The 22,867-nt window shown below is 38.2% G+C and overlaps 2 pseudogenes; one reads left to right on the top strand and one right to left on the bottom strand.

The window, feature by feature from the left end:
* Nucleotides 1–6,582: 6,582 nt before the first annotated feature.
* On the bottom strand, nucleotides 6,583–7,532 carry LOC114024456 (annotated as a pseudogene).
* Nucleotides 7,533–18,856: 11,324 nt separating this feature from the next.
* Nucleotides 18,857–19,442, top strand: LOC114024588 (annotated as a pseudogene).
* The last annotated feature ends 3,425 nt before the right edge of the window (nucleotides 19,443–22,867 follow it).

Below are 22,867 nucleotides of genomic sequence, written 5' to 3'. Positions count from 1 at the left end.
TCTCCAATTTTCTAATTTGGAGCTGGGAATGAATGGACTGGAATAGCTTTCATGCTGTCTGATGTGTGAAAATGGATTCTTCAACTTAAACTTTTTTTTTCTAAAACCTGGTCAATTACACTGAAACTATGCAGGTAAAATTCCTACAGATATAAAATAGTAAAAGGGATTCAACAAGAATGCATAATATTAACCACCTTCATTGTAAGGCCACAATTGTAAAAGTAGGCATTAAGAGGTATCCTGAATTAGAGAACATTAATATGAAAATACCTAATCTGAATAGGAAATGGTTGATGAACATTTATTGATTTCACAAGCACTTGTGAAGTGCCTACTTTGGGGGTAAAGGGGTATACCAAGCTAAGCACAAGAAGATAGTCTTTGCCCTCAAGGGTATTGCACACAATGACAAAAACCCACTGTATTTTTGTGTCATATACATCTCTGGCACAAAAGGCTTAGGTAATATGTGTGGAGGTTAGGAATGGGAAAAGACATCCATTTGTCTTGGTTGAAGACTGGCAAAATTTTGAGGAAATTATTTAGTAAGGCAGCCAAACATATGGTCATGAGTTCTATATTTGCATGGCCACAGGCCATACTATTTTAAGAGATAATTTTATTTACATAATTACAGAGATTTGAGGGACCCTGCAGCCATCTATTTCAACCTACACCTGAACAAGAATGTCCTCTGTAACATGCCTTTTATAATATATCATTTTTGTTTGAAGATGTCAAATTAAGATGAGACCACTGACTCCCGAGGCAGCCCATTCTACTTAGAGACCTTTAATTCTTATGAAGTTTCTATTATAGCAAAGTTTAATTCTAAAGTTTTACCTATTGTTCTGTATTCTGTTTCTAAGCTGAACAAGTTAAATCTCTCACCAAGATAATCCTTCAATGATTTTTCACAAATGTAGCTTTGATCATATACAATTCTGGGACTCAGATTAAGAATAGATGTAGGATAGGGACAAGTAATTTTCCAATGAAGAAATCAAAACAATCTATGGTCATGTTAACAAGTGCTCTAAATCATTGATTAGAGAAATGCATATTAAAACAACCTTAAAATATCATTTTACACCCACCAGATTGACTAAAATAATAGAAGGGGAAGTGACAGATGTGGAAGGAGATGTGGAAAAGTTGAGACACATTCATTTTTGGTGGAATTGTGACCTGATCCAACCATTTTTGAAATTATGCTCAAAGAGTTACTAAGCTACCTATATACGCTTTGACACACTACTTGGTCTATTTCAAAAGATGATCATGGAAGAAGGAAAAGAATCTATATGTTCTAAAATGTTTATAGCAGCTTTTTGTTGTGAAGAAGAACTGGAAGTTGCTCATCAATGACTAAACAAGTTATGGTACATAACTGTGATGCAATATATGCTATAAGAAACGATGAGCTTAATGTTCTTAGAAAAACATGGAAAAATTTGAATGAAATAATGAAGAGCAAGATGAGCAGAACCAAGAGAACATTGCATAAAGGAAGAACAATATTGGTTTAAGAAGGACTTTGAGGAAATAAGCTATTTGATTATTATAAATACTTATATTAACTATGAAGGACATACGAAGAAAGATACTGTCTGCATCCAGAGAAAGAACTGATAAATAGAAGCATGTATATAACAATTTTACACACATACATACACACACACACAAACACACATCTATTTTTGTTTAATGGTAGCCATCTCTAGGGCAGGAATAGGGGTGGAGGGAAGATAGAAAAAAAGGGAAAATAAATTTCACAATAATTTTGCTGTATATTTGAAAAGAATAGCAACTTGTGCATAGTAGATTTGCAGTTTCATTTCCAATTATCTTTTTATTGTACTTTGTTATGAATAGGCTTGTTTTATCCGATAAACTAAAAAAAAACATGTAAACTCCATGACGGCAGAGATTTGTTTTTAAATTTATATCCTCCTTAACTAGCCCACTATCTGGGACCATAATAGGTACTTAATAAATGCTTTTCTGTTCAAAAAAAGAGAAGAGATTTAAAAGTCCAAAAGAAAATGTTATATTTCAACCTTGAGGTGATAGAGACCCACAGGAGTTTAATGAGGGGCTCATTCTCACATGGTCTGACCTGTGCTTAAGGAAGATCAGTTTGACAGCATAATGGAGGCTGGATTGTTGTGGGGAGATATTTGGAGCAAGAGTGAAACCAGTACTTTGATAGTCCAGCAATGAGATGGTAAGGGCCTGTGACAGGGTGGTGGCAATTTTAGAGGAGAGAAAGGACATATATGAAAGATGTTATGAAGGTAGAAACAACAGGGTTAGGAAACTGAGTGCTTATGGGGTGGGCAGTTGGGTAGCTAGGAGGATAATAGTACCCTTTACAGTAATAAGGAAGTTATGATGAAGGGAAGATTTTTTTTTTTTGGTCAGGGGGAGTACTGAGTCCAGTTTTTAACACATTGAGTTTAAGATGTCTTTGAAACAGAACAAAGTATTAAAATGTGGACTGACTAAGAAAGATTACTATGGGACTGACACATCCCTAGTTTTTGGTGCTGTAGGGTAACTAGGTAGTATATTGGATAGAGTGCCAGGCCTGGAGTCAGGAAGACTTCTCTTTCTGAATTCAAATCTGGCCTCAGACACTTATTAAGTATGTGACCCCAGGCAAGTCACTTAATCCTGTTTGTCTCAGTTTCCTCATCTTTAAAATGAGCTGGAAAAGGAAATGACAAACCACCTCTGTATTTTTTCCAAGAAAACCCCAAATGGGATCATGAAAAATCATACAACTAAAAATGACTGAACAATAAAACTTGGTTAATGCAGACTGATTTCCCATTTTTTGTTGCTGTATCACCTTGTTGTTATTTCTTGTATTGTGGTGATGGTATGGGGGTGGAATTTATTGACCTTAACTTTCCTGGAAATCTTCATTTGTAACTTCATGACTTCTTAGATTTTTTTTTCAAATGCCACACCAAACTTGTAAATTCTTCCTCCATTACCTGACCTTATTTACTTGATATGTACACATACTTTAAATATACATATGTATTACTTGATGTATTCTCTGTTCATCTCCATTGGTATCTACAAATGATTTTGTCTTTTCATCTACATAGTAACTGTCTTTGTCTTTTCCACATATGTTTCTATCCCTCTTGGTCTAACTTAAACTATAGAATTCACCTATGTTTTCTTACCTATCCTTTGGATGATTGAATGGATATATGATCTCATCAATGTGGGCTCTCCTTCAAATGATATAGATCACAAACCACCCATGTGTTTTTACCCTTTACTTCTATTTTTCCTACCCTCCTATTAATCCCCCAAAGAAAGTTCAACTAATAGGCCAGGAACCTATTCTTTGAACAATGTGTTGATACCAATGCAGAATATAAGCTACCCATAAATTATCCTTTACTCTAACTACATACTCATCCCTTTCCAGTTATATATTTCTTTGGTAATGACTTTTATGTCATTTCTTTACTGGTAACATGCTTTTACCTAAGTGTGCTTGCAATGTATTTCTTCATGGTCCTTTGGGTAATGTTCACCTTTAAAACCTTGAAGTCTATAATATTCCATGTTTGGCAGACATATACTTTCACTAGAAGATTATTTGGGTTAAAAACATGGACCTTTGTTTTAGAGAATCTTGAGGTCAATAAAAGCATTGTGTAATAGAAGCACTCCTATTTTATTCTAGTCCATTTCATTAACTGTACAGTTCCTGCCAAAGATATATGTACTTATATAATAGATATATGGATTGCTCATCCAATTCGATATAATAGCTTGAACAATAGAAATGCTTTATAGCTTTGATTTTTTTTCCTATATGGATAGTAAAATTAAACCTTTGAATGAATAATTATCTCATCTTGGAAGTTCAGGACTTGGTGCAAGTATAATGGTGCATGAAAATAAGAATGAACTTTTGGAAGACTTTTCCATCTCCAGGAAGACCCTCTTCAATATTTTCTACTATACATCTTTCAATGCAGTGAATGCCTAGAATGCAATGCCTTTTCATTGCTGACTCTTAGGATCCCTACTTTATTACAAAGCAGCACACAGAGAAAATCAAGCCTCTGACGGGTCTTGAGAGAAGCCAGGCATTCTATGGGACAGACTTGAAAAGGGACTACATTTGAGCATGGGAAATGGCCTGTGCAAAGGCATAGAGGTGAGGAATACCATGGATACAAGTTGTTGCATTTGGCTAAAACAGAAAATGAGTAAAGGAGAGTAATGTAAATATAAGCTTGGAAATATAAGACTGGGAAAGATAGTAGAGTGATAGAAGCAGTGTGGTGATCTCTCTTATATAGCACCCTCCAAACAAATCTAGGGGTCATCTGTCCAGCCCAGCTTAGCATTGGAAGACAGAAAAAGAGGTCTGTGGATACTGAGGACTGGATGACACCAGGGGCATGCTCTAAAAAAAAGCACTCTAGTATCCAGGGAAAGGTTATTCACCAGAGCAAGAAGAGATAGCACAGCCATCCAGAGGCACCCTAAGATCCATAACAGGGCACAGCAACAGTGATAAGTATGGACTGACAATTTAGTCTCTCTGGATTTCAGGTCACATATCCAGGGTAGAGTAAGAAGAGAACCTGCATAATGGAGTGAGGGAGGTCTTGGGCTATGTATAGAGGAAAAAGAAGTTCAGAAACCAGCAGCAGTAGTGATGTGACTCAAACTCAAAGCTCAGAGCAGGGTTGTACTTTAAGCATCCACCCCATTCTTCAGAGGAATAACTAAGGCAGGAATTCTAGACCAGAGGGAGCATATGATTTTGCCAATTTGAGTCAAAAGAGATTTTTAGCTGGCTAATAGACACAATGTCTAGCATCAACCTACTCTTGCACACACAAAACTCTTATAGACCTCTGAGGGTAATTGAGGGTAGGATAAGAAGCAGACATTGTCCTGGATAAGAACACTCTGGGAAAAATGAAAGCTTATAGTTCTCCAGCCTGTTCCTGTGATCTTGAAATAACTGAACACTCAATATTCAAAGAAAGCAGAAACTGGGCCAGCCCAGACTTTCTAAGTGCGCCCCAACATTGAATCCAAAGTCAGCAAGTAGGCTGGAATCATGGGCAAACAAAAAAGCCGTTCAGCTTCATGAGCTATTGTGCGGGCATGGATGCTCAAGAAAGGTAGGCTGAAGCCATAATATGAAGAGACATTAAAAAATAAGAGTTTATATTTTAATTGAGGGATTGTAGGGATCCATGGGAGTTTTTGGAATAGAGGTATATGATGATCAGAAGCAGATTAGTAATATCAATTTGACAACTTGAGAATGTCTTGGAGAAGCAGAGATGGATGAATGACATTTTGCACTCTTTATACACTTTATAGAATAGTGTTACACTGTTAATTTATTCTATTATTTATAACAGAATATATATTAGAATATATAACAGAATATATATATATTACAGAATAAATATTGTTTGTGAATGTGTACTTCATTTCTTCTCATATTTTCATCAGGGATGACCTTGTTCTGTGTATAAATTGTCTTTAAAGAGAGAGTATAGTGATTGGAAAGTAGGCATTTGTGTCTATAATTTTTTTCAATTACCTTTTTTTTGAGGAAGAAATAATGTACTCAATATGTTTCCTCTTCTGCTTCCAGGATTCACTCACATGTATATTCTTAATATATGTTTCTACTGCTTCTCCCCAATTTTTATTTATTCTGTTCCAATTGAGTAAGGTATCCTTTTTTTAATGTCATATTCAGTTCATGGATATCATCCTAAGTATTAGTGATATGCAGATCATTTTCCCTCTCACATTAGTTATGGTTTATTTTGCTTGCTACCTGTACTTTATGCATTTGCTTATAATATTGAAGGCCAGTTATTTTAGTGTTGTATTTTTTTTTATGAATTCTGAGTTCCTCATCTGCTATTTGTCTTCTTGCATTTTATCTGTTTTCTGAAGTATTTAGCTTGATGGACAATTTTCTTGCTCATACTTTCTGTACAGTTTAAAGCTCTTTGGTTATATTTATTGTACTCCAGGTAAATAAATCATTAGTCGGTTTCATAAGGAACATTTCATCTGTGGCCAGGAAACTGTTATTCTTTATTTTAAACACTGGTCAAAAATCCAAATACTATTTTCTGACACCATTTCCTTTTTTTTTAAAAATAGTCTTCTGTTTATTTACTATTTTACAGTAGAATGCCCAACACAGATCATCATAACTGCCAAATAATCAGCTGCACAAAATAGTATATATAATGCTTAAGTACAAATGGCGGATGACTTTTTTAAATGAATACTTACATACAAATTTATGGTCATACAAAAGAGCATTTAAAGTAGATGGTCTAAGTTGATCTGCCTCCTTGGGCCCACAGTAATTGTTATTTTCCTAAAATGAATTGAATCAATATACTGAATCATCATCAGTTCCACTATGTGAATAATGAATCACAATAAGTGAGTCCTTTTTTCTAAGAACTTTTCCTGGTTCCCCCTAACAAACATGGTCTGGCCTGGATAAAAAGACAACTGAAATTTCTTGAATGTCAATCGTCCAAAATGCTAAGTCTTGCTAAGTATTCTACATGATCTATATTTACTGGTTCCCTTTATATTTAGGATGTACTTCATCTTCAATTCATTATACAGAACAATCATGAAAGCTCCACCCATGCGTCTAAGAACATCGGAGCGGGCACCCATAAAAAAAGCTTTGCTACCTTCATTTTTAGTAATCTTTCTCCAGCAGTCACTTGTCCCAGTGCACATGAAATCAGTTCCTTTGTACCCAGACTGCATCATCATTCACTACCTTACTATATCAAAAGGATAGGAGACCACACCTGCTAAAGCAGTCATTGTTTGCACAATCATCCAACTTATCACAATATGAGTGTTCTTTGGATCTGGGAGCATATCTTTTGCTACATCATAGATTCCAAAGTAAACTGCTCTATAGATAATGATACCCTGAACTGAGACATTGAAATCTTGATACAAGCCACAAATTCCATCAGACTTGGTGATTTTCACTAGGGTGTATCCCAGGCCTTTGAATTCTTTCTTAGCATCAGATTTCCCAACGTCAGCTGCCAAGTGGGTTCTTGCAAAATCCAAGAGTAGACAAAGCAGAGAGAGGTGGCTCCAGCTGCACCACCAGAGGCAAGATTGCCAGCAAAATACCTCCAATACTGTATGTGCTTGTCCACTCCTCCTAAAAATACCTGTTTATACTTATCCTTAACGGCAAAGATAAGGGCTCAGGTGGGGAAATATCTGATGACATTTGCTAAGTTAACCCTCCAGAAGGAAAGCACCCCTTGTTCCTTTGGAATTCCTTTGGAATTGATTATGCCTTTGTACTGCTTATCTGAAATAATTTGTTTACTTGCATGCTGCAACTGCAATAGTAGTTTAACTCTCTCCGTGGGGCCCACCACAGTCTTGAAGATAGCAGCAGTGATGTCACTGACCAGAAAGTCTTTGGCAAAGGAAGTGGCCTCTTCCGTCATGGTGACGGAGGAGAAAGGTGCTGGAGTTGGAGAAAGAAAGCCAGTTAGAGAGAGCCAAAAGCTGGGAAACTTGTTTTCAGCCCCTTGCTACAGGTTGGACTGAAAGCCACTATTTCTTTTTTTAAATCTTTTTTTGTTCAATTTATTTATTTATTTATTTATTTTTGTGTGTATAGGCAATGGGGTTAAGTGATTTGCCCAGGGTCACACAGCTAGTAAATGTTATGTGTCTGAGGCTGGATTTGGACTCAGGTACTTCTGAATCCAGGGCCAGTGCTTTATCCACTGTGCCACCTAGCTGCCCCTCCCCCCGCACCAGCTAGCCACCCCAACATTCACTTCCACAAGATTCTGAGTTCATATTTTGTCTCCATCCTTCCCCTCCCCCCACTCCATGATGGCCTGCATTTTGATTCCCCATTCATCCAATCTGTTCTCCCTTCTATTACCGCCCCCCTTATCCCCTTCCCCTTCAATTTTCCTGTAGGGTAAGATAGATTTCTATACCCCTTTGCCTGTGTATTTTATTTCCCAGTTGCATTCAGAAACAATTTCTGACATTTGTTTTTAAAACTTTGAGTTCCAAATTCTCTCCCCTCCTCCTTCCCCACTCACTAGCATTAATTTGACATAGGCTATATACATGTGCAGTCATGCAAAACACTTCCATAATAGTCATGTTGTGAAAGGCTAACTGTATTTCCCTCCCTCCTATTCTGGCCCCCATTTATTCTATTCTCTCCTTTGACCTGTTCCTCCTTAGAAGTGTTTGCTTCTGATTACCCCCTCCCTCAATCTGTCCTCCCCTGTATCCCCTTCCCCCCTACTTTCCTGTAGTGTAAGATAGATTTCTGAACCCAACTGGGTATGTATGTCATTCCTTCCTTAAACTAAATCCAATGAGGGTAATGTTCACTCATTCCTTCTCACCTTTCCCCTCTTCCCCTCCACTTTAAAAACTTTTTCTTGCCTCTTTTGTGTGAAACAATTTATCCCATTCTACCCCTCCCTTTCTCCTTCTCCTAGTATATTTCTCTCTCACCCCTTAATTTTCTTTTTTAGATATCATCTCTTCATATTCAACTCACCCATTCCTTCCTACTAGCCTAATCATGAGAAAGGTCTCATGAGTTACAAATATCATCTTTCCATGAAAGAAGGCAAACAGTTCAACTTTAATAGGTCCCTTATGATATCTCTTTGCTATTTACCTTTTCATGCTTCTCTTGGGTCTTATATTTGAAAGTCAATTTTTCTATTTAGCTCTGGCTTCTCAAGAATGCATTAAATTCCTCCACATCTTTGAAAATCAATTTTTCACCTCATTGATTACACTCAGTTTGGCTGGGTAGGTGATTCATGGTCTTAATCCTAGTTCTTTGACCTCTGGAATATTATATTTCAAACCCTCCTGTCCTTTAATGTAGAAGCTGCTAAATCCTGTGTTATCCTGATTGTGTTTCCATAATATTTGAACTGTTTCTTTCTGACTGCTTGCAATGTTTTCTCCTTGACCTGGGAACTCTGGAATTTGGCTATAATATTCCTGGGAGTTTTCCTTTTGGGATCTCTTTCAGGAAGTTATTAGTGGAGTCTTTCAATTTTTATTTTACACTCTGTTTCTAGAACATCAGGGCCATTTTCCTGATGATTTCTTGAAAAATGATGTCTAGACTCTTTTTTGATCATGGATTTCAGGTAGTCCAACAATTTTTAAGTCATCTCTCCTGGATCTATTTTCCAGGTCAGTTGTTTTTCCAGTGAGATACTTCACATTGTCTTCTATCTTTTCATTCTTTTGGTTTTGTTCTATAATTTCTTGGTTTCTCATAAAGTCATTAGCTTCCACTTGTTCCATTTTAATTTTTAAGGGATTATTTTCCTCAGTAAGCTTTTGGACCTCTGCTTGGTCAATTCTGTTTTTTAAGGCATTCTTTTCCTCATTGACTTTTTGGACCTCTTTTGCCATTTGAGTTAGTCTATTTTTTATGGTGTTATTTTCTTCAGCATTTTTTGGGATCTCTTTTAGTAAGCTGTTGCTTGTTTTTCATAATTTTCTTACATCACTCTCATTTCTCTTCCCATTTTTCTCTATTTCTCTTACTTGATTTTCAAAACCCCTTTTGAGATTTTCTATAGCCTGATACAAATTAATATTTTTCTTGGCTGCATTGGATGTAGGAGCTTTGACTTTGTTGTCTTTTTCTGGCTGTATATTTTGATCTTCTTTGTCACCAAAAAAGATTCAATAGTCTGAATTCCTTTCCTCTGTTTGTTCATCTTCCCAATCAGTTACTTGACTATTTAACTCTTTGTTAACATAGACGTCTGCTTCCAGTGTGGAGGATGTATGGTCTCAAGCTTCAGGATTTTTGTGTTGTTGTTTTCAGAGATACTTTTAGGGACCTGTAATCATCTTCCAAGGTGATATGATCTAGAGAGATGTTTTTACTCCTCTCCTGCCCCGTGTTCTGGTCTGAGAGTGACCATAAGCACTCTTTTCTCCCATTGAAATGAGAGAAGGGTTCCCTCTTCACTGCTGCTGCAAGCTCAGCTATTCCAGTGTTCTTCCTCACCCCAGGACTGCCACCCAGAACAGGTACTTAGATCCAAGCATGGACAAAGCAAGAGAATCTCACCTCAGCACCAGCAAAGAGATCCCTGCAATCACCCTCTGATCAGCTTCTTGATTCCCCCACTGTCTGTGGGCTGAGAGTTCTGGGAGCCACTGCTGCCACAGTGGCCACCACCTTGGAGCTACTCTAGGGACAGGGCAGGACTACACTCCACTCTCACCCAGCTCTGACAGATCTTTCACACTGATCTTCTAAGTTGTTTTTGGTGTTTGTGGGGTGAGAAGTCTGGAAACCACCACAGCTTCCCTTGATTCAGTACTTTGAGGCCTGCTCCAGCCTCACTGAGGCCAGTTATTTGCCAGTGCCACCCACACTGAACTGTGCTCCTTTCCCAGCCTTGTGCAACAGACCTTTCCCATCAACCATCCAGGTTGTCTTGGGCTGAAAATTTGTTTCACTCTCTCTTTTTGTGGATTCTGCTGCTCTAGAATTTTTTAGAGTCAGTTTTACAAGTACTTGGAATGGTTTTGGGGAGAGCTCAAGGAAGTTCCTGCTTTGACCCAATACTTCTTTTAAAAAAAATATGGGGGCAGCTAGGTGGCACAGTGGATAGAGCACCAGCCCTGAAGTCAGGAGGACCTGAGTTTAAATCTGGACTCAGACCAAACACTTGATACTTACTAGCTCTGTGACCCTGGGCAAGTCACTTAACCCCAAATGCCTAAAAAAAATGCTTACTTCTTAAATATTCTTTTCTTCTGAAGTGGTCATTGTGAAAATGTCACTCATGTTCCATGCCAATGTTCCATAATATCTTGCTCTATTCTTAATAACATTTAGCCATGTGTACCTAGATTCCTCTAAGGAAGAATTTGAGGTGATAAAGTAGAAGCAGGAGATGTAGGATACTGCTTTTTGCAACATCCCCAACAAATAGTTGTCTAGCCTCTACATGGAGACTTCTGATGGAGGGAAATTACCATCTCCTAATGCAGTCCATTCCACTTTCTTACAGTTAAGAAATTACTCCTTATATCAAAGTGAAACATTCTTCTCTACAGCTTCTCTACTGCTCCCAGTTCTATTTCCTAGGAATAAGGTCAACAAACCTAATCCCTTTTCCATTTGAAAAGTTTTCAAATATTAAAGACAGCTTTCAAGTTTCTTCCTAAATTTTCTTCATTTCACAGCAAACTTTCTCAGTTCTTTTAACTATTTTTATATAGCATGTTCCCTAATTATCTAACTATCTACCACCCTCTCCAGGAAACTCTCTAGCTCATTTATCATTATTGAAATTTGATTTTCAGTACTAAATAAATACCATATATGTAACTTAATTTGGATAATATTTAACAAAATTATTACCTTCTTCATTCTTCTCTTAATGTGGCCTGGGAAATTATTAAATTTTTGTGTACTATGTCACATTGTTGATTAACTTATCTTTCATTCCATTAGCAAGAGAATCATGCCTTCTCCATTAAAAGTCAGACCATTAATTATGAGTTTTTTTCTTATTCCTTGCTCCACTTTAAATATCAACCACACTTTCCCTTATTTTCTCTTCCCCCGATTTATTCTCTGAGAAATGTTTCATTTTGCTAAGACAAGCTCTACTCTTTTTCCCCTCTTCGTGCTCTTCCTTCCTGTTGCATCCAGATGCCTATCTATTCTACATTTCTACCTCTCTATCTCTTATTTTCAATCTTTCCCTCTTAGTTTCTCTACTGCCAACAAAGGCTCTCAGGCCTCCCTCACCCTTAAAACACAAAAACATTCAATTGAACCTGTCACTCAATCTCTCCTCTCTTTCATAGACAAGTTAATGATTGCCATGTTATATGTGTTTAATAAATGTTTATTGACTGACTCCACTTCCTCATCTTCCAATAATTTCTCAACTCTTAACAATGTGGCTTCCAGTTTTGTTACTCTTCCAACTGCTTTCTCAAAATTTACCAAAGTTCTCTTAACTGATAAATGAACTCAATTTTTCCTTACTCCTCATATTTACTTCTCTTTGAGTCTTAAAAGTGTTAAAACATTTTCAAATAATCTCTCCTGCAGGATAATATTTCTTCCGTTGGCTTCTATTTACTTCTTTTTGTTAGGTAGCTTGCCTGTATAGCCACTCTCATTCTAATTAATTAGATCATCATCAATTTCCTGCCCAAGAAATATGGGTGCCTCACAAATTAATTTGGTGTTCTCCTCTCTTTGTTTTCTCTCTTTGATGTTGTATTCAAGTCATATATACCTTGTAATCACATCTTTTTTCCCCTTTAAATAGTATTATATTTCCCCCCACAATTAAATATCAAGAACATTTTTAGCATTCATTTTTCCAAGATTTTGAGTTCCAAATTTTTCTTCTTCCCTCCTTCCCCCTCTCTTCTGAAAATGTTATACAGTTTGAAAGAGTTTATACATATACTATCATGTAAAACATTCCCATATTTATTACAGTTGTGAAAGAAGAAAAGCATCAAAAGAACAAACAAATTCAAGGAAGAATAAAGTAGATTAAAAAAATATGCTTTGATCTGCATTCAGAGTCCATCAGTTCTTTATCTAGATATGGATAGCATTTTCATTTGTGAGTCTTTTGTTTTTGTCTTGGATCATTGTGTTGCTGAGAAAAGCTGAGTCATTCATAGTTGATCATTATGCAATGTTACTGATACTGTGTACAGTGTTTTTCTGGTTCTACTCATTTTATTTTGCATCAGTTTGTACAAGTGTTTCCAGGTTTGTTTTTTTTTTTTTCAAATCTGCCTGTTCATCATTTCTTCTTTCACAATAGTATTCCATTATATTCCTATATCACAACTTCTTCAACCATTCCCCAATGGATGGTATCCGCTTGATTTAAAATATTTTGCCACCATGAACAGGGCTGCTATAAATATTTTTTGTACATGTAGGCCCTTTTCCCTTTTTTATGATATCTTTGGGATACATACCTAGAAGTAGAATAGCTGGATCAAGTGGATTTCATGGTTGAGTTGCCCTTTAGGCATAGTTCCAAATTACTCTCTTGAATGGTTGGATTGGTTCTTGGCTACACTAATAGTGTCTCAATTTTCCTCACATCCTCTCACACATTTATCATTTTCCTTTTTTGTCATATTAGCCAATCTGATAGGTGGGAGGTAGTTTTTTTAGAGTCTTTTTAGAGTTGCTTTAATTTACATTTTTCTAATCAAAAGTGATCTAGAGCACTTCTTCATATGCCTATAGATAGCTTTGATTTCTTCATCTGAAAACTGTTCCTATGTTTTGACCATTTAGCAATTGGGGAATGGCTTGTATTCTCAAAAATTTGACTCAGTTCTCTATACATTTGAGAAATGAGAACTTTTTCAGAGACACTTGCTATAAAGATTGTTTTCTAGCTCTCTGCTTTCCTTCTAATCTTGGTTGCATTGGTTTTGTTTGTACAAAAGATTTACAATTTAATATGATCAAAATTATCTATTTTACATTTCACAATGCCTTTTATCCTTTGTCTGGTCATTAATTCTCTCCCTCCCCATAGATCTGACAAGTATTCCTTGCTCTCCTAATTTTATTGCTTCATTTTCAATGGTACTTTTTAGCAAGATGTACATTATTTCTTTAGCTCTATTTTTGCTTTTATTTTGTCTAAGATCTGGATTGCTACCCCTGCTTTTTTTACTTCAGCATAATTGATTCTGCTCCAGCTCCTTGTCTTTATGCTCTATGTGTCTCTGTTTCAAGTGTGTTTCTTGTAAGCAAGATATTGCAAGATTCTGCTTTTCTATCCACTCTGCTATCCACTTCCATTTTATGGGGGAGAGTTCATCCCATTCATGTTCACAGTTGTTATTACTACCTGTGTATCTCCCTCCATTATATTCTTTCTGTTTGTCCTATCTCTCCTTTCACCCTTTCCCACCTCACCAGTGTTTTGCCTCTGTCTACTACCTTCCCTGATCTGCCCTTCCTTGTCTCAGTTCCTCACTCCCCCCCTTTACTTAAACTCCTCCACTCATCCTTCCCGGCAGGGTAAGATAGATTTACATAATCAATTGATTGTTTATATTATTTTTTCTTTGAGCTAATACTGATGAGAGTAATGTTCAAGCTATGCCCGTTGCCTCCCTCCCATCTTCCCTTCCATTGTAATAGGTCTTTCTTACTTCTTCATGTGAAATAATTTACTCCTTTCTACCTCTCCCTTTCACCTCTCACTTCCTACTGCACCCATTGTACTCCTCTTTCTCATTTCTTAATTTTTTATGTCATTTCCTCAAATTCATCCCATACCCATACTGTCTATGTATATTCCTTCTATCTGTGCTGCTTTTTAAGAAGTACAAGCATCATCTTCCCCAGTAGGGATGTAAAAAGTTTAGCTCTATTGAATCCTTTATGTTTTCTTTTTTTTTCTTCCTTTTTATCTGTTCATGCTTCTCTTGGGTCTTGATATTGGGGTCAAATTTTTGATTTAGGTCTGGTCTTCACCTTAGAAAGGTTTGAAATCCTTCCATTTAATTGAATGACCAGTTCTTCCTTTGATGTATTATGCTTAATATTGCCATGTAAGTGATTCGTGGGTGTAGTTTACGGTCCTTTGCCTTCCAGACTATCATGTTCGATCACCTCCAGTTCTATAATGTTGCAGCTGCCAAATCCTGTGGGATCCTGATTGTGACTCCCCAACATTTGAATTGTTTCTTTCTAGCCACTTGTAGTATTTTTTCCTTCACCTAATAGTTCTAAAATTTGGCTATAATTTGTTTTTTTTAAATTGGGATTCTTTCCCAAGGTGATGCCTATTTTGCCTTGTGGTTCTAGGACATCGGGGCTGTTTTCCTTGATAATTTCTGGAAAGATGCTATCCAGGTCCTCCTTCTCATTATGGTTTTCTGGTAGTCCAATGATTCTGATATTGTCTCTCCTGGATCTTTTTTCCAGGTTAGTTGTTTTCCCCATAAGCTATTTTACATTTCCTTACATTTTAGCATTCTTTTGAATTTGTTTGATTGATTCATGATACTGCATTAGCTTCCACTTGCCCATTTCAAACTTTTAAGGTGTTGTTTTACTCAGTTAACTTTTGTAATTTATTTTCATTTTTGTCAATTATACTTTTGAATGAGTTGTTTTCTTCAGTGGATTTTTATATCTCCTTTTCCATTTGGCCAATTCTACTTTTTAAACAGTTCTACAAGCTGTTGAGTCTTTTTCTTTTTCCATAATTCTCTAACCTCACTCTCATTTCTTTTCACAACTTCTCTTCTACCTCTCTTATATGAATTTTAGGCTCCTTTGTAAACTCTTCCATATGTTCCCCCCAATCCCCCGAGCTTGAGACTATATCTCATTTTTCTTTGGTGTTTTGCCCACAAGAGTTTTGATGTTGTTGTCCTCTTCTGAGTTGGTGTCTTGATCTTCCTTGTCATCATAACTTTCTATGGTCAGATTCTTTTTGTTGTTTTTTGCTCATCTGTTTTTTGGCCTTTTTCCTTTCTTTTAAATTTGATCTCTGCACCCTGAGTCAAAGGGCTGTTTCTCAGGCTCCTTGTGTCGGTGGCTGCAGGCTTTGGCTGTTTGCCTGGTGCTATGCTAATGATTCCCTGAGGCCCAAGAGGGATACTCATCTCTGGTGCTCTGTTGAAAGGGTAGGGTGGGGGTGTCTGGCACTGCTGGAGGCTGTAGGGGTCTGACAGCTTACCTGGTGCTGAGCTGGGGTGGTAGTGTGGGTGTCTGTGGTCAGGTGGGGTTTTTCTGGATTTCCATGGGGCTGCACCAAATCATAAGTAGGTCTGGACACTGCCGAGCACCTGCCTGCCTGGGGCTATATTGAATCATGTGGTGGTTCTCAGAGCTGGAGTGTGATGATTCCCCTGGCTGTGCTAAGGGGGGGGGGGGTCCTGGTGTTGGCATTTGCCTGCTCCACCATACTGGGGCTCAAGATCTCCCACTGGTTTGCTGAAATGGGGCTTGCTGCTGGCTTGCTAGGATATTTCCTGTCCTGGAATGTGCTCCCCTTTTACCTGAGTGAGACTGCCTTTTCTCACTGATCCTCCAAGTCTCCAGGGCTAAAGGATTATTCCACCATGTCTTTTTTGCTGGTTCTGCTATTCCTGGATTTGTTCTGGGGCAGTATTTTATGGTTCTTTGGAAGTGAATATGGGAGAGCTACAGTGATTTACTGCTTGCTCCACCATCTTGGCTCCTGGAAGAGAATTCTCCTTTTTAATCACATCTTTAGATAATTGCTGAACTTATATCTCCAGTCTTGATATTCTCTCCCCTGAACTTGAGTTGAGAACTGCTAGCTACTTATTGTACATCACCACCTTCATGACACATATCTGAAGCTCCCTATGACCAAATTAAAGTTATGCCCACACACACACTCTTTCCTCCAATTTTCTCTATTTTTGTTGAGAGCACAAAGATAATCCTACTCAACCAATCTAGAAATTTAGAATCATTTTTTAACTGATACCTCTCCAAAACTCCTAATATTTGATAAGTTTTCAAGCCTTGTTGAAGTCACATCAAAATCTCTTGAATCTGCTTCTCTTCTCTTGAGTCACTAATATACTATTATAGTCTGAGTCTTTATCTCTTCAAATGGGAAGTATTGCAATATGATCCTAATTAGTCTTTCCTCTTCCAGTCTCTCTTTTATATGATGCATCCTACACATGTATGTCAAATAACAGCCCTAAGCTAGTAGTCTGATCGTGTTGTTTCCCTGCTTACAACCAGAACAAAACTTCAGTATTTAGCTCTTGCCACCATCTGGATCTCTCCCTTAGGTTTCCTTTTATTCTCTTGCCAGTAACCTTTTCCACATGTTGGATCCTCATAATTCTTATCTTCTTTTAATGTTCAGTTTAGGCTCTATCTAGTTTGTAAAGACTTCCTTGATTCCACAAGTTGCTAATGCTACTTCTTCCTCATATGTTCTTGTATTTACTTACATGCGTTCATGTTGTGGTACAAAAATAGATTACAAGCTTCTTCAGGATATATCCTCTGTGTCCCCCAAACCAACATAGTCCCTTTCACATAGTAGGCCTTTAACAATGTGCATTGATATGAAAAGAGGAAGGATATCTGTTTCTTTGAGACAGAAGGAGAGAAGAATGGATAAACTAAAAAAAAAGAATGTCAAAGATAATCAGGAGGTTATGGAAAAGGAATATTTTGTTGTAGAGAGGTAAACGTTAAGTAAGCTAGCCAAAAATGTCTGTTAACTTAATAGTTTGTCTGAAATATATAGTTCTGTTTTGTTCAAATGTGTTTTTAAATGCTGTGGGATAGGAGTAGGGACCATTTTAAAGTCAGATGGAATTTGACAGCCAGCCAGAATAGTAAATTATCTATTTTCAGTCCCACAGACAGCAGCCCTACCACACTGAATCATGTAGGTTAAAGTCGTGAAAAATAGAAGCCATGCAGAAAGACTAATTCACATATGGGAGTTGGCAGGAAACAAAGAGAAGGAAGAGTATGTGTAAGCATATGTTTTAAGAAATAAGCATCTTCACTGAATCAGGGTGGATCCGTGAAGGGGGAGTAAAAGCAGTGAATTGCTTGAGCTTTCCCCCAAACACCTCCAAATACCTGTATAAATGGCTCTAAATAAATCCTAGAGAAGTAGAACCCCAAAAAGACAGAGTGAAGCAAATTTCCAGCCCAAGACAACCTAAATGGTTGATGGGAAAGGTCTGTTGAACCAGTCTGGGAGAGGAACGCAGTTCAGCATGGGACAGACAGGCAAACACTGGGCCTTAGTGAACCTGGAGCAGGCCTCAGGGGACTGAATCACAAGCAGTTGTAGTGGTTTTCAGGCTTCTTAACTCACAAACATTAACTTAAAAGGTCATTAGGAAAGGTCTGTCAGACCTAGGTGAGAGAGAAGCAGAGTCTGGCCCCAGTCCTGGCATAGCTCCAGGGCAGTGGCAACTTCCAGAGTTCTTGGCCCTCAGCTGATCAGAGGGGGATTGCAGGGATCTCTTAACTGGTACTGTGGCAGGATTCTCTTGCTTCATCTGTGCTTAGATCTGGATCACAGTCCTGGGTGGTGGTCCTGAGGCAAGAAGGAGTGCTGCTGTGGTGGATCTTATGGCAGCAGTGGATAGGGAATCCTCCCTACAGATCCAAGATAGAAAAGAATGCTTGTGGTCACTCACAGGCCAGAACATTGGCCTTGATTGTACCACCTTGGAAGAATAGAAAATTTACAGGTCCCTAGAAGTATCTCTGAAAACAACTGAAAAAAACAAACAAACCCTGAAGCTTGGGACAGTATATCCTCCTTACTGAAAACAGACCCCTATCTTAATAAAGAGTTGAAAAGTCAAGTAATTGGCTGGGAAAATGAATGAACAGTGCAAAAACAAAACAAAACAAAGAAAAAAACAAAACTCAGACCGTAGAATCTTACTTTGGTGACACAGAAGATCAAAACATACAACCAGAAGACAACAAAGTCAAAGCTCCGACATCCAAAGCCTCCAAGAAAAATATGAATTGGTCTCAGGCCATGGAACAGATCAAAAAGGATTATGAGAAGCAAGTAAGAGAAGTAGAGGAAAAATTGGGAAAAGAAATGCAAGTGATATAAGAACATCATGAAAAACAAGTCAACAGCTTGCAAAAGGAGACCAAAAAAAATACTAAAGAAAATAACACCTTAAAAAATAGACTAACTCGGTTCTCTCTCCTTTCCTTTTTGGCACTGTGGCTGCAGCCACGAGTATGCTCAGGCTTCAGAAGAGGCTTGCCTCTAGTGTCCTTAGGTGTGGAGAGAAGAAGGTATGGTTTGACCCCGATGAGATCAACGAAATTGTCAATGCCAATTCCCGTCAGCAGATGTGGAAGCCGATTAAAGATGGAGTGATCTTCTGGAAACCCATTATTGTGCACTCTAGTGTCAGATGCCAGAAAAATACTCTGGCTTGATGCAAGGGCAGGCACATGAGCATTGGTAAGATAAAGGGTACTGCCAATGCTCGTCTGGCTGAGAAGGTGACCTGAATGAGGCAAATGAGGATGCTGTGCTGTCTGATCCAAAGATAATTGTGAATCCAAAAAGATTGACCACCATATGTACCACAGCCTGTACTTGAAGGTGAAGGGAAATGTGTTCAAGAATTAGCAAATCCTCATGCAGCACATTCATAAGCTGAAGGCAGACAAGGCCTGGAAGAAGCTCTTGGCTGATCAAGCTGAAGCTTGCCAGTCCAAGGCTAAGGAAGCACAAAAGCATCAGAAAGAGTGTCTTCAGGCTAAGAAGGAGAAGGTCATCAAGATTTTGTCCAAGGAGGAGAAGACTAAGAAATGATCCTCCCCTATCTCCTCTGTACATAGTACCCTTCTATTTTGCTTATACAATAAATCTTGACAGATTGTAAAAAAAAAATAGACTAATTCAAGTGGCAAAGTCAAAAGTCAATGAGGAGAAGAACGCCTTAAAAAGCAGAATTGGCCAAATGAAAAAGGAGGTCCAAAAGCTCACTGAAGAAAATAATTCCTTATGTATATGTATAGCCTATATCAGATTGTAAGCTGTCTTGGGGAGGAAGGGGGAGAGGGAGAGAGAGAAAATTTTAAAGTCAAGAGCTTATGGAAATGATTACTGATGAATCAAAATAAATTAATAAAAAAAGAAAGTTTCCAATAAGAGCTGACCCCATCTTGAAATCATTGCTGATCCCCAGTGATCAGTCTGTCAATATGTTGCTACCTTGATATAATAAGCTTCTTTAATTCTCTTTCTCCTGAAAAAAAGAAGAAAATAATTCCTTAAAAATTAGAATGGAGAAAATGGAAGCTAATGACTCTATGAGAATTGAAGAAATTATAAAACAAAGCCAAAAGAATGAAAAAAAAAAATAGAAGACAATGTGAAATATCTCATTGGAAAAACAACTCACCTGGAAAATAGATCCAGGGGAGATAATATTAAAATTATTGGACTACCTAAAAGTCATGATCAAAAAAAAAAAAGAGCCTAGACATCATCTTTCAAGAAATTATCAAGGGGGTGGAGCCAAGATGACTGAGTAAAAGCGGTGACTTACTTGAGCTCTCCTTCAAACCCCTTCAAATACCTATAAAAATGGCTCTAAATAAACTCTAGAGTTGTAGAACCCTCAAAAAGACAAACTAAAACAAATTTCCAGCCCAAGACAACCTGGATGGTTGATTGGAAAGATCTACTGTGCTGGGCTAGGAGAGAAGCACAGTTCAGCGTGGGCTGGGCAGGCAAAGACTAGGTCTCAGCAAACCTGGAGCAGGCCTCAGGCTACTAAATCAAGGGAATCTGTGGTGGTTTTCAGACTTCTCAACTCACAAATGCCAAAGACAACTAAGAAGGTCAGTAGGAAAGGTATGTTGATCATAGTGAGAGAGAAGCTTGTCCTAGTATCAGTCCTGGTGCAGCCCCAGGGTGGTGGCTACTTCCAGAGCTTCTGGCCCACAGACTGAGGGGGAATCAAGTGGCTGATCAGAAGGGGATTTCAGAGATCTTTTGCTGGTGCCAAGGCAGGATTCTCTTCCTTTGCTTGTGCTTGGATCTGAGTCACAGTTTTGAGTGGTTATCTTAGGGAGAGGAAGAGCACTGGTGTGGTGGAGCTTGTAGGGGCCATGGAGAGGGAATCCCAGTTCCAAGGCAGAAAAGAGTGCTTGAGGTCACTCATAGACCAGCACACAGGCCAGGAAAGTAGTTAACACCTCATGCTTGATCATACCACCTTGGAAGAATTGAAAACTTACAGGTCCCTAGAAGTATCTCTGAAAACAGCTGCACAGAACTCCGAAAGCTTGAGACAGTACATTCTCCACATTGGAAGCACACTCCTATCTTAACAAAGAGTTTATAAGTAAAGTAATTGTCTGGGATCATGAGCAAGCAGTGCAAAAAGAGTCAGACTATATTATCTTATTTTGGTAACAAAGAAGATCAAAACATACAACCAGAAGAAGACAACAAAGTCAAAGCTCCTACATCCAATGGCCCCATGAAAAATATGAATCAGTCTCAGGCCATGGAAGAGGTCAAAAAGGATTTTGAGAAATAAGTAAGAGAAGTAGAGGGAAAACTGGGAAGAGAAATCAGAGTGATGCAAGAAAATCAGGAAAAACTAGTCAACAACTTGCTAAAGGAGGCCCCAAAAGTACTGAAGAAAATAACATCTTAAAAAATAGGATAACCAAAATGGCAAAAGAGGTCCAAAAAGCCAATGAGAAGAATGCCTTAAAAAACAGAATTGGCCAAATGGAAAAGGAAGTGCAAAAACTCACTGAAGAAAATACTTCCTAAAAAATTCGAATGGAGTAATTGGAAGCTAGTGACTTTATGAGAAATCAAGACATTGGGCAGAGCCAAGATGGCAGAGGGAAAGAAGTGACTTGCTTGAGCTCTGCCCCCCAAACCCCTCCAAATACCTATAAAAATGGCTCTAAACAAATTCTAAAGTAGCAGAACCCACAAAAAGACAGAGTGAAACAAATTTCCAGCCAAAGACAGCCTGGATGGTTGATCAGAAAGGTATCTTTCTGCACCAGGCGGGGAGAGGAGCACAGTTCAGCATGGGTGTGCAGGCCACAGCGAACCTGGAGCAGGCCTCAGAGGACTGAATCATGGGCAGCTGTGGCAGTTTCCAGACATCTCAACCCACGAACGCCAAAGACAACTTAGAAGGTCAGTGGGAAAAGTCTGTGACTGTGGTGAGAGAATGAGCTAGGTCGCAGCTGCCCCTGGGGCTGTGGTTGTTTCCTGAGCTTCCAGCCCACAGACTGAGGGGGAATCAAGTGGCTGATCAGAAGGGCATTGCAGGGTTCTCTTTGCCAGTGATGAGGCACAAATCTCTTGCTTTACCAGTGCTTAGATCTGGGTCACTGTTCTGAGGGGTGGTCCTGGGGTGAGGAGGAATGCTGGTGTGGTGAAGCTTCTTGTGGCAGTGGAAAGAAAACACCTCACCCTTTATCAAAGCACCTTGGAAGGACTGAAAATTTTCAGTTCCCTAGAAGTATCTCTGAAAACACCTGTACAAACCCCTGAAGCTTGGGATAGTACATTCTCCACATTGGAAGCAGACTTTTACCTTAACAAAGAGTTTAAAACTCAAGTAATTTGCCGGGATCATGAGTAAGCAGCACAAAAAGAGTCAGACTATATTATCTTACTTTGGTGACAAAGAAGATCAAAACATACAACCAGAAGAAGATAACAAAGCTAAAGCTCCTACATCGAATGTCTCCAAGAAGAATATGAATCAGTCCCAGGTGTTAGAAGAGGTCAAAAGGGAATTTGAGAAGCAAGTAAGAGAAGTAGAAGAAAAACTGAAAGTTTTGAAAAAAAAATCATGAAAACAAGTCAACACCTTGCTAAAGGAGATCCCCAAAAAATACTGAAGAAAACAACACCTTAAAAAAGAGCCTAACTCAAATTGCAAAAGAGGTCCAAAAAGACACTGAGGAGAATACCCTAAAAAGCAAAATTGGCCTAATGGAAAAGGAAGTCCAAAAGCTTACTGAAGAAAATACTTCCTTAAAAATTAGAATAAAGCAATTGGAAGCTAGTGACTTTATGAGAAATCAAGACACTGTAAAACAAATCCAAAAGAATGAAAAATTGAAAACAATGGGAAATATCTCAATGAAAAACAACTGACCTGGAAAAGAGATCCAGGAGAGAGAATTTAAAAATTATTGGACTATCTGAAAGTTATGACTATCAAAAGTTATGAGCCTAGACATCATCTT

The sequence above is a fragment of the Vombatus ursinus genome, unplaced genomic scaffold (assembly GCF_900497805.2).
Source record: "Vombatus ursinus unplaced genomic scaffold, bare-nosed wombat genome assembly UNPS02014821.1, whole genome shotgun sequence".
NCBI lineage: Eukaryota > Metazoa > Chordata > Mammalia > Diprotodontia > Vombatidae > Vombatus > Vombatus ursinus.
Note: the sequence above shows the minus strand (reverse complement) of the source record. Positions and strands in the feature narration are given on the sequence as shown.